Here is a 16,409-nt window from a genome sequence, read left to right as displayed (position 1 = left end):
GGCTTCCAGCACCTTCTGTGTTTGTTTCTTGTTTTAGTTATATGTTACTGCCTAACAAATCATTCTAGAATTTGGTGGCTTAATAGAACAAACATCTCTCAGTTTCTGTGGGTCAGGGATTTGCCCTTTGCAGTCTCTTGTGAGAATGCAGTCATGATGTCTAGCTCTTCTGCCTTCTGCGGTCTCAATTCAAGAGGGTGGTCCACTTACAACATTGTGCTATAGCTTGATTTCCCCTGAGCAAGTGATTCAGGAAGAAGAGAACAAGCCGAAGGCTCCATTCCTTCTGTGACCTAAATGTAGTCTCCAAACTTGTATGTGATACTTGATGCCTGTTCTCTCAGTTAGAAATGATACCTGAAATGCAGCCTGTGTACAGGAAGAGAACTAGACTCTAGCTCCTCAAGGGAGGAGTGTGAAAGAATGTGGGGACCATTGTTAAACTAATGGTTTCTGAGAGCCTGTTGTGTGATTGACACCATGAATGAGACAAGGGATGCAAAGTACAGCCTCCCCATCTGTACTCTACAACATTTCATCCAAGGGAAGTAAGACACGCTCTGCCCTGTGACTGATCATAAGAAGGGAGACAGACTGCTTGCAGAGTTCTGAGAAAGGGGAAATCAAAATGGATGGAAACAGAGGGAGGCTCTTGGGAGGAACTGGCACTTGCCTTCATGGATGAGCAGCTTTCTCCCCAGTTCTTGATCTTGATTATTGACAATGTCATAGAACACTAATGAATAATGATGGCAGCACGGAATGGTTTCACTGCAGCAGACCTGTGCCAGGTAGGATTGCTTTATGTGTAGCACCTCTCCTTTTATAAATAGCATCCCTTGGAATGATACAGTGGGACCATCCTGATGCCTTCTGGGATCACTACAACCACCACCACCCCCTGTTATATACAGATAGCAAAAGAAAGACCTAGAGAAATTGAAACCTATGCAGGATGTGACAGCATAGTTGTGTCATTAATAAGTGACCCAATAGTTGAGACTACAGCTTCCTCAGAACAGACATGTGGGCTTAAATTTTAGCTCTTTTTACTTCAGAGTTTAGAGCTTTGAGTCCATCTGTATCTCTGTTTCCTCATCTGTTTTTTTTTTTTTTTTGGCCAGTCCTGGGGCTTGGACTCTGGGCCTGAGCACTGTCCCTGGCTTCTTTTTGCTCAAGGCCAGCACTCTGCCACTTGAGCCACAGCACCACTTCTGGCCATTTTCTGTATATGTGGTGCTGGGGAATCGAACCCAGGGCCTCATGTATATGAGGCAGGCACTCTTGCCACTAGGCCATATCCCCAGCCCTGTTTCCTCATCTGTAATACCTATATAAAACTATGATCATTCTGGGCATAGGGCCTGGTAGATAGTGAGCAGAAGCTATATTGTTGCTCTCAGTCTATAGTCAGACAGCTCTGCTGGCCTCAAATTCCTCACATTAATTTGTTATAATGAGAAAAGCCAGGGCTAAATGAATCCCCGTCCTACGTAAGGATTAACAATTGGAAGGGAAGTACTTATGTGTCTAGCCCACACATTTCAGCAATAAGTGACTCAATCTGTGATCCACAGTTTGTGCTTTCTTTCTGTGATGGGACTACATTCAGGAATGACTGCCTATGCCCTCCTCAGTGTAGGCCCAGAGTGTGGTCCACCTGAGTTTTAGGGAGCTGTACTTCAGGTAACGTCTTTCTTTGGAAGTCCTTTCCCTGCTGAAAAACAAGGAACAATGACTACATAACTGTATATAAGTCTGGCTATGTGTTCTTGAGCCAATTACTAAACCTTACTTCACTCAATGAGCCCTGTTTGCTAGAGGCTTGACAGCTCCTCTTCTTCAAACTTCTCCATCAAAGAGAGGACAGAAGATGCATTTTAGAGGCCATACAACTGTAGTGCAGTGTGTCTAGACTTTGATTTTCCTTCAAGCCATTGGATCCCTGGGAAGTGTTTGTTAGGAAGCAAATTGCTACCTGTTCTCTTTGCTTTTGCATTTCGGGATGTCTGAGTCTCGGTGGCCTTCTTGGTGGTTGTTTCGCGACTTGGCACAACAGTGGTGGCTATTGGGTTTAACAGGCACCAGCTCAGGTGCCATTATGCCATGCTATGTGTTCTGTTAGTGTGTTTGTGTCCTCCTGCCACCCCCCTCAACATGGCATCCCACTGGAGTTTATCAAAATATGGTTTCTCCATTTTATAATCTGAAAATTGTTGTTTGCTAGCAAAATTGTTTTACTAACCGTCCATGTGGTTCTAAAATATTGGGCAAAAAAAATGTCATTTACTATTGGAATTCCAAAAGAGTCTACTGCTGAAATTCATTTTTTTAGTATATGTGCTGCTGAAGCAAGCACTGAAATTCATTTTTTGCATGCTGTAAAACCTATGTGCACAGTGTGTATGTCTGTGTAAATGTCATTTGTTAGAATGTCCATCTAGCTATATATCTGTGCTAAAACTCATCACATCTACTGAGTTTTGTCATTGCAGAATTCTGGCAAGTATTTGGTCAATTTTTGACAAGGTACAGGTAAGCTCTAGTCCCCTTGGTCTCCTTGTTGTTTTAATTGGAAATAAAAAAGGGCTTTTGTGGCAAAGACACCTTGGATTGCAGTTCGAAGCCAGCCCGGGCAGAAAATCTCTTTCAAACTCCATCTCCCAACTAACCAGCGAAGAGCCAGGCTGGAAGCATGGCTGAAGAGACTTATCTCTTACCAGCCAAATGCTGGAAGTGGAGCTCAAGTGGTAGGGTACTAGCCTCGAGCAGAAGTGCTCAGGGACAGTGCCCAGGCCCTGAGTTCAAATGCTGTGAATGCCAATGGGGGCAAGCCATCCCAGCAACAAGCACCTAGACCCCTGGAACTCAGCCAGTTCAGGGCACAAGGATCATGGAGAGGAGTAAGAGGAGAATGATGTCATATCCTAAATGGAGTCACTTTGTCTCCCCCTTTCAAAATCAGAGCCGAGGGGATCAAGAGATTGCCCATCTAATGTCCATGCCTGAGTATAAGAACTACACCCAGTTCTTAATTTTGTGCCCTAAACCCTTCCTTTTGCCTTAATTTTTTTTTTTGTCCAGCCCCTGCCTCATGAGACTTCTTCCAGGCTTCATTCAAGGACTGGCATCTACCACCAAGGGACCCTGCTGCTCACCTTCCCCAGGAGGGGCTGCATTTCTGCCTTTTACCCCTAATGCCGATGCCCCTTGCCAGCAGGAAGCAGCTAGAGAGAGTCTTCGTCCTTTTTCATAACTACTAAAAGGCTGGAATGTAAGGTCTGTCCCTGGAAGGCTCCATGTAGATGCCCCCACCTCATTAAGTCTCCACCCAGTTATCTGGGTAACCAGCAGACCTGGAGGCATTTGCCTCCCCTTTCCCTGAGGTCACATCCTAATCCACCTGGCCACACCCCCTTGTCCCTGCCCTAGATATAAGGCAGGGCTGGATGGAGGTCAGCCCCTTCTCTCCCTTCTCTCCCATCTCTCCCATCTCTCCCTTTTCTCCTTTCTCTCCTCCGTCTCTCCCTTCTCTCCCTTCTCTCTGGCCATGGATCATCTTGGCCACAGGCCAGCAGTTTGGTAATAAACTATCTGTCCTGCCTGAATTACCGTGTGGCGTTCTCCTTTACCGGCTACCTACTTAAAAAAAACTAACAGTTGACACTCAGCTTTATTTGCTTTTGATGGTAACTTCCTAAATTTAGGTGCATTTGTACCATCAGGGAGTTTGTGAAAAAATGCCTGTTCCAAAAAAAAAATTGTAAAAAATAGATAATTTCCTCTACTTTTGTGTTGCACTAGAAACTGGATAGAACTGGAGACTTAGCTTTGTTATTTTGATAAGCTGTTTAGTTTTATCTTTTTTTTTTAATGCTGGTAATGTTTCTCTTAGGTTTGTTTGCCCAGCCATTGTTGTCCCCACCCACTTCCCTCACCCCTGGCTGGTTATTTAGAGATAAGTCTCAGATTTATCTGCCTGGGCTGGCTTCAAATCTGGATCCTCAGATCTCAACTTCTTTGGGTAGCTAGGCTTGAACCACTGTAGAACTGGCCTCTTAACCTGATGTTTTAACTAGTGGCTGTTTATTTCCCCCTACCCTATTCCTGGAGCTTGAGTTCAGGACATGGGCACTGCTCCTAAGCTTTTTGTTCAAGGCTAATGCCACTCGAGCCACAGCTCCACTTCCAGCTTTTTGTTTGGTTTGGTTTGGTGTTTCATTGAAGATTAGAATCTCACAGGTAAAAAGCTATTTAAAGAGAGCCAAAACAAATGTAGTTAAACCATTGGGGCTGGACGGGAGCTCAAAGGACTGTAGAATTTAAGCAAAGAAAGGGATTATAATGATCATCAGCATCCAAATCAGAAAACTAAGACCACTGGTGCACATCAGACCTAATTAGTGACTGAGGTGCCACCAAAGACCCTATTAGACTTCTAAATCCACGTCAGCACGCACTTCAGTGCAGCCGTGCAGTGCTATGGTTCCTGCTAATTGTGCCATCTGAATATGTATGTGCAGCTAAAATGAGGCTTAAACCAAAGGCCTCACACTCTTCCTTGTCTTTTTCACTCAAAGCTGGCACTTAACCACTTGTGACATACCTCCACTTTGAGCTTTTTACTGGTTAATTGGAGCTAAGTGTCTCATGGACTTTCCTGCCCAAGCTAGCTCAGAATCACGATCCTCAGATCTCAGCCTACTGAATTGCTAGGATTATAGGTGTTAGCCAGTGCCTTTTTTTTTTTTTTTTTTTGCTGGTTCTTGGGTTTGAACTCTGGGTCTGGCCCCCCTCTCTCTCTCTCTCTCAGCTTCTTTTGCTCAAGGCCAGTGCTCTACCATGTGAGCCACACCTCCACTTCCAGCATTTTCTGAGTTTGTTGGAAGTAAGAGTCTCATGGACTTTCCTGCCTGGGCTGGGCTTCGAACTGGGATCCTCAGATCTCTGCCTCCTGAGTAGCTAGGATTACAGGTGAGAGCCACCGGTGCTCAGCTACCTAGACTTTTCAGTCTGCTTGACTTGCTTGAATTTGTATTTAGGACCACCATCTCTAATAGAAAGTGTTTGAATACATCAAAGGAAGGTAAGATTGGCATTAGAAAACCCATTTACAAGTAGAAAGATTGTGAGTGAGGAACAGGAGGACATAATTGAAAATCACCTAGGAGGTGGAATAATAATAATAATAGCCTGAATTATAATTTACTCACATCCATCTTATCCTCCCTTATGAGGGAGTTAACTGTTAATAACCTTTTTCAAGAGATACAAAAACTTAAAACCACTCAAGCACAGTAGTCACCCAGGGGTAACACTATTCTTGGCTGGAAAGCCCATTTTCCTAACCACTTAGCCACCTGATCCAGTAATTATACGATTACAAAAGTAGACCTGTGCCTGGCACTGGTGGCTCATACTTGTAATACTAGCTACTCAGATGGCTGAGGTCTGAGGATCATGGTTCAAAGCCAGTCTGAGCAGGGAAGTCCAGAAGCCTCTTATCTTCAATTAACCACCAATCCCTTGAAGTGGAGCTGTGGCTAAATGGTAGTGAATGCTCGCCTTGAGTGTTAAAAGGTAAGGGACAGTGCCTAGGCGTAGAGTTTAAGCCTAGTGCCAGCATACACACACACACACACACACACACACACACACTTGTGTAACTATCATGCAAGCTATGCATGTACTGGGCATATAATTTGAAGGTAGACATGAGGAGTTGTTCATGTACTGAGTTAAAGAACAGGAAGGTATTTCAAGCTACAGAGGGGGAAAAATGGGAGTGGAGAGATGATAACTCTAAACCTGTTTCATCTGTGTTTCTGTCCTTGCAGTCGGTACTCAGCAAATGTTTATGGTAAAAAGTCACAGATACGATTGAAATAACTTTAGATTTAAAGCAAAGCTCTAAATAACTACTGAAGGTCTTTGACAGTGTGCCAGAAAATATGTTGAGCCAATCTATCCAAATGCTAGTTAGGAGCTCTGTGGCGGCTCCATAATCCTGTTGGAGGCATATAGGTTATTGTAATCTGAAACGTGTACATGAATGGTCCTCAAAATGGTCATATCTATTTGACTATCATGAACTTTCTTTTATGTTACACATACCTGTAATCATACTTGAGTATGAGCAGAGCAACTTTTCTTGTTCTTGGCATTGGATAGATTCATGCTAACAATCTCCTCTTCATTTTCTTGCTTTTCTCCTTGCCAGTTCAGAATGCTGCTTTGTTGATGTGTGTCCACTTGTAGGAACTCCTCCATTTTCCAGTGTGACAGTACAGGCAGAGTGAAGTAGATGAGCTGTAAATACAGCTTGGCACATATTTAATTATAGAGAACAAAACATTAATATTCCAGTATAATTGGAACAACAACTACAAAACATACCATCTGGCATCAGTGTCTCTATTTTTTCCCTTTGAGTTAGCCCAGAACTATTTCTACAAACAGCAGCTTCCTCAGCCAAGTTAATATTAAGCCACCAGAATGGAAATCAGCCATATTACTTCCTTATTTACTTTTGTTGGGAATTGGAACTGAATGGGAATATTTCTTCTCTCACAAGTTGGCAGAAACAGCAACAAGGCAATCTGTTAGGGATGACAGCTACTCTCTCCCTCTCCCTCTCCCTCTCCCCCTCCCCCTCTCCTTCTCCCTCTCTTAAAATAATGCAGTCACTAGTCATGATGATTTTCAAGGATAAATATCATCTACATATCTGATTATTCATGATCCAAGCAAAGCTTACATTCGGCATTGCAGAAAGATGAAAAAGGTATTGGATTTAATGAGTCTCATGCTTCTGTTACATTCTTACTAATGCCAAAGAAAGATGATAGTAAATGGTACCAAGTGATCTTCCACAAGCAGAGGATAGCCCGTTTTTTTAAAAATGTATTTACCTTTCTACCAGTCTGTTTGTTTATGCAAATACTGGGGATTGAACTCAGGGCCTAGATACTGTCCCTTCACTTTTTCACTCAGGGCTGCACTTCTGGCTTTCTCGATGGTTAATTAGAGATAAAGAGCCTCACAGTTTCCTGCCTGAACTAGCTTCAAACCTCCATCTTCAGATCTCAGCCCTCTGAGTAACTAGGATTACAGGAGTGAGCCACTATATATTTTTATTTCTTTATGAGGGAAGTGGCACTCGAATTTTCCCTCTCAACATTTTATTCTTCAGCTTCAAATGCATTGAGAACAGGCAGGCATACATTCCTAAATTTCCTCCTTTCTCTTAGGCTTTTCATCAGTATGTCTCACACTACATATCATATATAGTTAGCGGGACTAACCCCGCCATGCAAGCTTGTTTGTAAATTCCCGAATGTCTGAGACAGTGTGTAACTCACCTAAGCATCATTTTTAGCACCTGGTACCATATCTTGCATGTAAATGGGTCCCTGCTGGAACTGCTGATGTAAGTTCAAGCTAGAATGAGCTAAATGATTATGATCATTCAGCTGTATCAGAGAGGGTGGAAAACATTTATATGATCCTAGTTGATGTAATCTTTCTTCCAAAGTAGCAGAAATCCATTCCAGCTGATTTAAGTAAATGGAGACTGAAGAAGTCCATGATGTCAGTAGAAAGTGCTTAGTATTGACTTGACATAGAATGCATTTATTAAAGTCATCTAGGCAACTTTAGCAAGCTTGGCCTAAGAGTTTGAGAGTGATCACAGGGCTTTTCTAGATCCAGTCTTAAAAGTTTCTGTGAGCCAATGGCTCATATCTGTAATCCTAGCTACTCAGGAGGCTGAGGTCTGAGGATTGCAGTTCAAAGCCAGCCCAGTGTAAGTGCCTTAGATTCTTTATCTCTAATTACTACCAAAAAGCTGGAAGTGGTGCTGTGGCTCAAATGGTAGAACACTAGCTTTGAGCAAAACAGCTCAGGGGCAGTGCCTTGGCCCTGAGTTCAAGTCCCAGGACTGGCACATTCACACACACACACACAATCAGAAGAGGAAGTGTGAATGAGCCTCTTGCTTCCTCATCCCCACCCCCTCCTCCTCTCTCCTTTCAACTTCTTCTAGAGTGTAGCCCAACCTGATTGCCTCAATCACCTATGTGCCTTCCTCAAATCCTCCTAAACCACAAGTGTCTCAATTTAAAAATTCCAACCACTGAGGTTCTCATCTTACTTAACTAATGGATTGACTTTCTCCTGTATCGACAAAGACAAAGTCAGGGCTTGACGAAAAGGAGCCATAAGTCGAGAAGTTCACAAGCAAGGTCCTCCACCACAATCTCAGGACACTTTAGCATCATGATTGCAGTCCAAGTTCATTTTATGTGCCTGTTTGATCCATATTATGGCAAAGATATTGAATTGCAATGCGCAAAAGAATGTGAAAATTGTAAATAAGTTAAAAAATGGAAATTGCATAGTAGTGACACTATTACAGTATTGGGAATCTTTATTTTTAAATGGTTGTATAGTATGCTAAGTAAAAGTGTTTCACAATGATGAGATTGTATAGTATCTATTCTAATTCATTAACTGAAAGAAATATCAACAAACTGACAACTACAGTAAATTCGGTGATTGCCAAACTGTATGCTTAATATAGACTGAGCTGGTGCCAGTGGCTTCTCCTTATAATTTTTGCTACTCAAAAGGTTGAGATCTGAGGATCACAGTTTGAATCCAAAATGAGACTCTTATCTCTAATTAACCACCACAAGAAAAAAAAAGCCAGAAGTGGACTGCCAGAAAACTAGAAGTGGCACTGTAACTCAACATGGTAGAATCCTAGCCTTGAGCTGAGAAGCTCAAGGATCAGGGGCAGCACCCAGGCCCAGAGTTCAAGCCCCACAACGGACAAAAAAAAAGAAAAAAATACTACATAGTCTCTCTGCCTTTCAGGCCTTCCTATAAGAAAGCAGGATTCCATCCAGATTCTCCTACTACTTTCTAGCTAATATTAATAAAAAAAAAAAAAGTCCCTGCAAGGTTTACAACATAGATTACATCATTTGTTAAATCCAGTCCAGTGCCAAAATCTTTATTTTCTTCAGTGTCATTGTAATAGTTTTTAGGACAAAATGGAAACGAGCCTGTGTTTAATCCCCCAAATAGAGCCAGAGTCTGTAGTCTTGTTTTCTTCTCAATAGTCTAGCCTTAAACCTTAAGAGAGTTCAAAAGATTATTGTCATTATTCAACCATCCTTTCAAGGGCTAATGAAAATTAAATGACATTTAAAACTGCTTGTAATTCAGACATTGAGGAGTTTAATGGCAAAATACAATGATCCATTGCTTTTTTATGTTCTCTGATCAGGCAGCCTTCATATGAGTATACATGGTTTAAATGTCATTTTCAAAACTAATTATCCTGAGCCTTTACAAAAATAAAACTAGATATTTCATCCCATTTTTTATACAAGTATAAATTGAAATTTTTCTTTGAGAGAGCCAGTGGTTTAAAGGGGGAATGAAATTAGCAGCCAGATAATCATAAACACCTAGACTCTTAGACTGGTCTTTTATTTTGCTTTTTATCCATGATATTTGGTTCTTTTAAATTTGTGTGATAATCCTGCCTTATATTTTTTTATTTGCATTTCTACCAACTGCATTCTTAGGCTGTCATTTCCCTTAGCTAATTTTACTAGACTTTGAGCTGGAAATTTGGCCTTCCTACATGCTTTTAAACATACTGTTTGTCTCAATTCTGGAGAAACTCCTAATGGAAAATTCCTCTAGGACATTTGCCAAAGAGGAAGGTTTTATAGCCTGAGAAGGCACTATCTCTATTTATGTAGTTAATACAATTTTGTTTCTAACATTAAGATAAAAAAATCCACCTCAGGTGTATCTGTATTATTCATACTTAATTTATATATGCACTGGGATTACACCAATTTTGAACTCCACAATTATGATTATGACGAACCAGTTGATTTCCATTATTGATACAACAACAGATGGTAATGGTTCAGGTTGAAATAAAAAGATCATTAAGCTAAGTATTTTAGCCTTCATTGGCTCCCTGATGCATAGAATTTGTTAGTGTGAAATAGAACCATAGCATTTCTGAACTAGAATTGTCGTTAGAGGGTGCTTCATTTGACAAATAAGAGAGCAGAAAGCCCAGAGAGAAGGCTGCTTGCCAGGGCTCTACAGCTGGGAGCAAAGCTAGGCCCTGGAGCCTCACGCCTGTTGTTTCTCAATTCTTTGCTGATTCTACTACCATCTCTGTGTAAGATTTTTGAGGTACACTTCTCTCTGATCACTGCCTGATGTCAGCCCCAATTATTCTGATCAGGTTCATATCTATTTATTTCTAGAACATATAGTTTCACCCTATTATAAATCTCACTTGGTTAAACCTTATATCTGGCTTTCTTTTAGGTTCATCTCAACTTACCTCTTTTCAATCTTGAAGTTTCCAAGATATACTTGGATCTATCTTTTTTCCTTTTTTTTTTTTTTTTTTGGAAAACTTCTCTACCAAGCTGTGCATCTTCAATTGTGCCCTTGTTACAGCAGAGCTGCTTTTGTGTTTCCTAAATACAAACAAGATTTTTTTTTGTTGTTGTTATTGTTTTCTCTCCCATGAAGCCACATTGTTGCTTATTCATTTTAGTGGTGATTGTGCCAGCTGCTTTTGTTGGAAAGATGTCAATTTCAACCACATGGCTCTCCCAGAAGCAAATCAGACATCTGACGCCTCTTTTCCCCCAAGCTTTGAATTCTCAGCAAATTCCCACTCAGGTGATGGCGTCATCATAGCCAAAGAGGGCACCAGCATTTCTATGGAGTGTCTTCTCACAGTCGGTCCCCATGAAGATGTCCATTGGTACAACTCAAAAGGACAACAGCTGGATGGCAGAGGCAAAGTAATTGTGTCAATGTATCAATGTATCAGACTCCTTCATATTCTTTATTCTCAGACACATGTAGCAAGAAAACTCAAAAAACATGATGCCAGGATGAATAGCTTACAGCTTCTTTTTTTTAAACTAAGATATGTTTAATTCTATTATGAACACAATTGTATACCTGTCTTGATATCTTCATGGGGGCGGGCGGGGACCAAATGATGACACAAAGATGGCTTAAAACAGATTCCATCAGGATGTTATAAGTTTATGTATCAACAGTGAAAGAATTAAAAACAGCTGATGGACTGGGAATATGGCCTAGGGGCAAGAGTGCTTGCCTTGTATACATGAAGCCCTGGGTTTGATTCCCCAGCACCACATATAAAGAAGATGGCCAGAAGCGGCGCTGTGGCTCAAGTGGCAGAGTGCTAGCCTTGAGCAAAAGAGAAGCCATCGACAGTGTTCAGGCCCCGAGTCCAAGGCCCAGGCCTGGCAAAGAAAGAAAAAGAAAAAAAAAAAAACAGCTGAAAGGCAGCATTATGAGAGGTGGATGTTGCCATCTGCTGTGGAATTCTAATGGCATGGACCGGTCCTTTTCTCAGCCCAGGGTGTGACAGTGCTAGTAGTTGGGAAAGGCTGGGTGTGGGCCCCACTTCTTGTCTTCAGCTGGGACTGAGCGATGTCAGCCAGTGCGCTCTGGCTCTTTTCCAGAAGCAAGTCTCCTCTATAAACAACATCTTCCAGACAGGTAGCAGTTTCGTGGTTCTCTTCCTCTAGCTTGTGCAAGCTAGCAGCCTGTAATGCAGCTGTGGATTCTTCACTGGGTAAGGAATCTATCAAAACATCAATGTCTTTTGCTGTCCGGGAAATCAGTGCAGCAAAAAGCTGAGCATATTCTTCTGTTGGGTTAGCTGGCTGGTCTTTGCTAATTGCTGATTGAATGTTATTAAATGAAGCTGGCAGACCACACTGTTACAATACTCCAATGGCATTACAAAACTGATCTGCAAGCGAGTTCACCGCGTCTTGGAGCTGGGTGAGGCGGTCCGCCATGTTGTTCCCACCAGCCAGCTTAAAACTTCTTGAAAGGCCCCAGAATATTATACCTATTAAAAGGAACAAAGCAATTATTTAACCAGAAAGGGAAAAAATGTATTAAGGAATAGTTATAAATGTAAAAGGTCTTTCCAGGATGACAGTTATTTTCCTTCCTCATTGGAAGTTTGGTTTCCTTCTTCATGGAAGTTAAATGAGGGCAGCAATGTACAGTTGTACGTCAGCATACTGTTCAGGGCCAGAGGTGTCAGCCGCATGTGTACATACATCAAAGAGGGATTTGGCTGGACTTTTAAAAAGAAAATAAAATCCAGGTGCTGGTGGCTCATGCCTATAATCCTAGCTATTCAGGAGGCTGAGATCTGAGGGTCACAGTTTGAAGCCATTCTAGGCAGGAAAGTTGATGAAACTCCTATCTCCAATTAACCACCAGAAAACCAGAAATGGCACTGTGGCTCAAAGTGGTAGAGCACCAGCCATGAGGAAAAATACTCATGGACAGCACTGAGCCCCCAAGTTCAAGCCCCGCACCCGACCCAACAAAAGAAGGGTAATAGGTTCTAAAAGTCCTTCCAGCTCATGTGTACACGTGTGTGCCTCTGTGTGTATGTGGGGGGGGGGGGTGTTGTATGCGTCCATTGGTACTAGGGCGCACACTTTCGTTTGGCTTTTTTGCTCAAGGCTACCTACCACTTCAGCCCTTGAGCCACAGCTCTAGTTCCAGCTTCTTGCTGGTTAAATGGAGATTAAGAGTCTCATATACTTTCCTGCCTGGGTTGGCTTCCAGCCAGAATCCTCAGATCTCAGCCCCCTGCATAGCTGGGGTTACAGGTATGAGACACAAGGACCTAGCTGCTCATTTCTTTTCTATTCCATACTTTACTTGAAAACAGGGAAGTTTCTCTTCCACTTTTTATTCCTCAGTCTTAAAAATTACATGAACATGATAATCAACTAAGATTTACTTTTTGATAGGTTTTAATTTTATTATATTTGTGGAACTGTCAATTAGTAATCAGTACTAGAACGATGTTTATAATGAGTACTTAAACTATAATGTCCCTCAAAAGGAGTTGCCATGAAAAGCCAGAGGTGAAAATTCAATTCTGGGATCTCTACAAAATAAACACCCTGGAAAAAGCCACCTTATTATTTTTTTTTGCAGGGGGGCAGGTGGTCCTGGGGCTTGAACTCAGGGCTTGGCACTGTCCCTGAGCTTCTTTTGCTCAGAGCTAGCACTCTATCACTTGAGCCATAGTGCCACTTCCAGCTTTTTCTGTGTATGTGGTACTGAGGAATGGAACCAAGGACTTCATGCATGCTAGGCAAGCACTCTACTACTAAGCCACATTCCCAGCCACCAATATAATTTTTGTTTGTTGGTTTGCTGGCAGTGTTTTGCTAGAAAGAGCATAGCCCCTTGAAATATAAAGGATGTCAGTTATTCATATTATCTTGGAAACTACTAGAGGAGGTAATTAGTAATTCCTTCTTTGGTATTCATACACAAAGGAAAAGAGATGTCACACAGCTCCTAGCATGCATGAGAAAACTTAGGGACAGCACCAAGGCCCTGAGTTCAAGTCTCAGGACTGGCACATGGAAAAAGAAAATGTATCAATCCTTCTAAATGAGATTCCCTAGAATGGTTCCCAGAATGTGTATTTCAAACATTATTTGGAGTTCCACATTTGAACCTACCACACTATTACCCCTTTCTCTCCCTTCTGTAGGATAGCCTGAAGAAACACATCTGAGACTTGAATTATTCAGTGTGACCATTCTAGACTGCTGCATAAACAAAGCCTTATGTTAGGACAAAACCTGCCAAGCTCAATGGCAGTTCATTTTCCTGGGTGTTTTGTGTTTGTTTGTTTTTTAACTTTGAAAACCACTAACATCGATCATTGGTGCTTTCAGCAACAGCCCTGGAAAATTGTATTAAGTTTTATAAATCTCAAGTGCGAGGAGTTTGAAGAGCATGTCAGTCTAGAGTAAGGTTCATAAATCTTGAGCTATTATCCGCAAGTGAGCTGGAGTTTCCATGATGGTCATTGTGCCCTGGTTGATTAATGGAGTTTATGGAGTTCTTTGATTCAAAGAGCATCGTTTCATAGCTCTGAGTTCAGAGAACAGAAACTTATAGGATAATGGCTGTAGTTATAGCTACATATTTTTTCCTTTTTTGCATTAATGAAGTGATAGCTACTAAAAAATAAATCTAGCTTGAACTTAGCTCAATTTTGATGGGCACAGTCCAGAGTACATATTAATGTGTCCATCCCTAAAATAATTCAGACCCATAGACCCTTGATGAAAGCTTTCTCTTTCCTTTTTTGGGGGGGCCAGTCCTGGGCAGTGTCCCTAAGCTTCTGTGCTCAAGGCTAACACTCCACTACTTATGACACAGCTCCACTTCTGGATTTTTGTGGTTAATTGGAGATTAGAGTCTCACAGAGGGCTGGAAATGTGGTTTAGCAGTACAGTGCTTGCCTGGCATGCATGAAGCCCTGGGTTTGATTCCTCAGCACCACATAAACAGAAAAGGCTGGAAGTGGCACTGTGGTTCAAGTGGTAGAGTGGTAGCCTTGAGTAAAAAGAAACCAGGGACAGGCTCTAGGACTAGCAAAAAAAAGAAAAAAAAAGTGCATTGTGAAAAGTGAACAAGCCAACACAGTCACAACTAAATAAAAATAATAGAAATTATAACCCATCACTCCACAAATGACCATAGTTTCATATTTCTGAAGTATGGTATATGCTTTATATTTCTAGAGTGTATCTTAGTATCTTTACAGGCATAGGTTGTGGTATACAAAAATGTTTTAGAGATTACTCATTGAGTATCAAGTACTGCTTAGACACACTTGTCTCCCTGACTTTTTTTTTAATTAGTCATGAGGCTTGAACTCAGGGCCTGGGGCTGGGCACTGTCCCTGAGCTCTTTTTCTCAAGGCTAATGCTCAGCCACAGTACCACTTCTGATTTTCTGTTGGTTAGCTGGAAATAAAAGTCTCAAAGACTTTCCTGCCCAGGCTGGCTTCGAACCATGTTCCTCATATCTCAGCATCCTGAATAGCAAGGATTACAAAGCCACCAGCACCCAGCCTGAAACACTTTTTATGTCTAGCAGTAAAAAGGAAATGATGACATTTATTAGTGTCACAAAGGAAGATCTTGATTTTTAAAAAAATTCCAAGCTAATTAAATTCTGGCAGTAGATATAACGTGTGTGCGTGTGTGTGCGTGTGTGGTTTAAACAGTGGAATCTAACCAATGCATTAAATGGCTTTTATAAAAAAGTGGGACACTGAAGAGGCCATTTGCATGTTAATTGATTTTTATGCATATATGTATATCTTTTAATTCTGTTGGATTTATCAGGTGGAAAATGGCTGGTTTCTGATCAGTTTCTAAACATCACCAACGTAGCCTTTGACGATCGCGGGCTGTACACATGTTTTGTCACCTCTCCCGTGCATGCCTCCTACTCTGTCACCCTCCGTGTGATCTTCACCTCCGGAGACATGAGCATCTACTACATGATCGTTTCCCTCATCGCCTTCACCATCACGCTCATCCTGAACGTCACATGGCTGTGTATGATGAGCAGCCATCTCTGCAAGACCGAGAAGGCCATCAACGAGTTCTTCAGAACTGAAGGGGCCGAGAAACTCCAGAAGGCCTTTGAGATCGCCAAGTGCATCCCCATCATCACTTCCGCCAAGACTCTGGAGCTCGCCAAAGTCACTCAGTTCAAGACCATGGAGTTTGCTCGCTATATCGAAGAGCTGGCCAGAAGCGTGCCCCTCCCACCTCTGATTCTCAATTGCCGGGCATTTGTGGAGGAGATGTTCGAAGCTGTGCGGGTGGATGATCCTGATGACATGGGGGAAAGAATGAAGGAGAGACCTGCCTTGGACGCCCAAGGGGGCATCTATGTGATCAACCCAGAGATGGGGCGGAGTACCTCCCCAGGAGGAGATTCGGATGATGGGTCTCTCAATGAACAAGGCCAAGAAATAGCAGTCCAGGTGTCCGTCCATCTCCAGTCAGAGACCAAAAGTATTGGCACGGATTCTCAAGACAGCAGCCACCCCGATGAAACAGGGTCTGCAGAATCCAGCTCGAACCACAGAGACGGGACAGACGAACACTTCCAGCTGTGAGGCCACTTGCTACCAACCACAGCGGCTCAGGAAAGAACCTGCTTCTCAAAGTAACTTTTCTTTTTTACCATAAGATGACTGGGATTTTCCCCTCAAATAGGAAGCACATCAGAGTATGAATTGCCAAAAGTCTTCATAAAACTGTGGCATCCTTTCTGACATTTCTTTGTCATTTTCCCTGAGCTTCCTTAAGCAACACATGTTAAAGATTTAAAGGCATCCAAGCAATAAACAGGTTGGGGGAGAAAAAGGCACAATTCTCCTGCTCAGAGGTAACCTACCCTTCTGTTGACATGTGAGCTTTTCCCATCAGTAAGATGAAAGATTTGAATTTGATGAGATCTAA

At 42.1% G+C, this 16,409-nt stretch overlaps 1 pseudogene; it reads left to right on the top strand.

The window, feature by feature from the left end:
• The first annotated feature begins 10,456 nt into the window (after positions 1–10,456).
• On the top strand, positions 10,457–16,176 carry LOC125345479 (annotated as a pseudogene).
• Positions 16,177–16,409: the final 233 nt, after the last annotated feature.

This window comes from Perognathus longimembris, unplaced genomic scaffold (assembly GCF_023159225.1).
Source record: "Perognathus longimembris pacificus isolate PPM17 unplaced genomic scaffold, ASM2315922v1 HiC_scaffold_5665, whole genome shotgun sequence".
Classification (NCBI taxonomy): Eukaryota; Metazoa; Chordata; class Mammalia; order Rodentia; family Heteromyidae; genus Perognathus; species Perognathus longimembris.
This window is presented reverse-complemented; position numbering and strand designations above follow the sequence as displayed.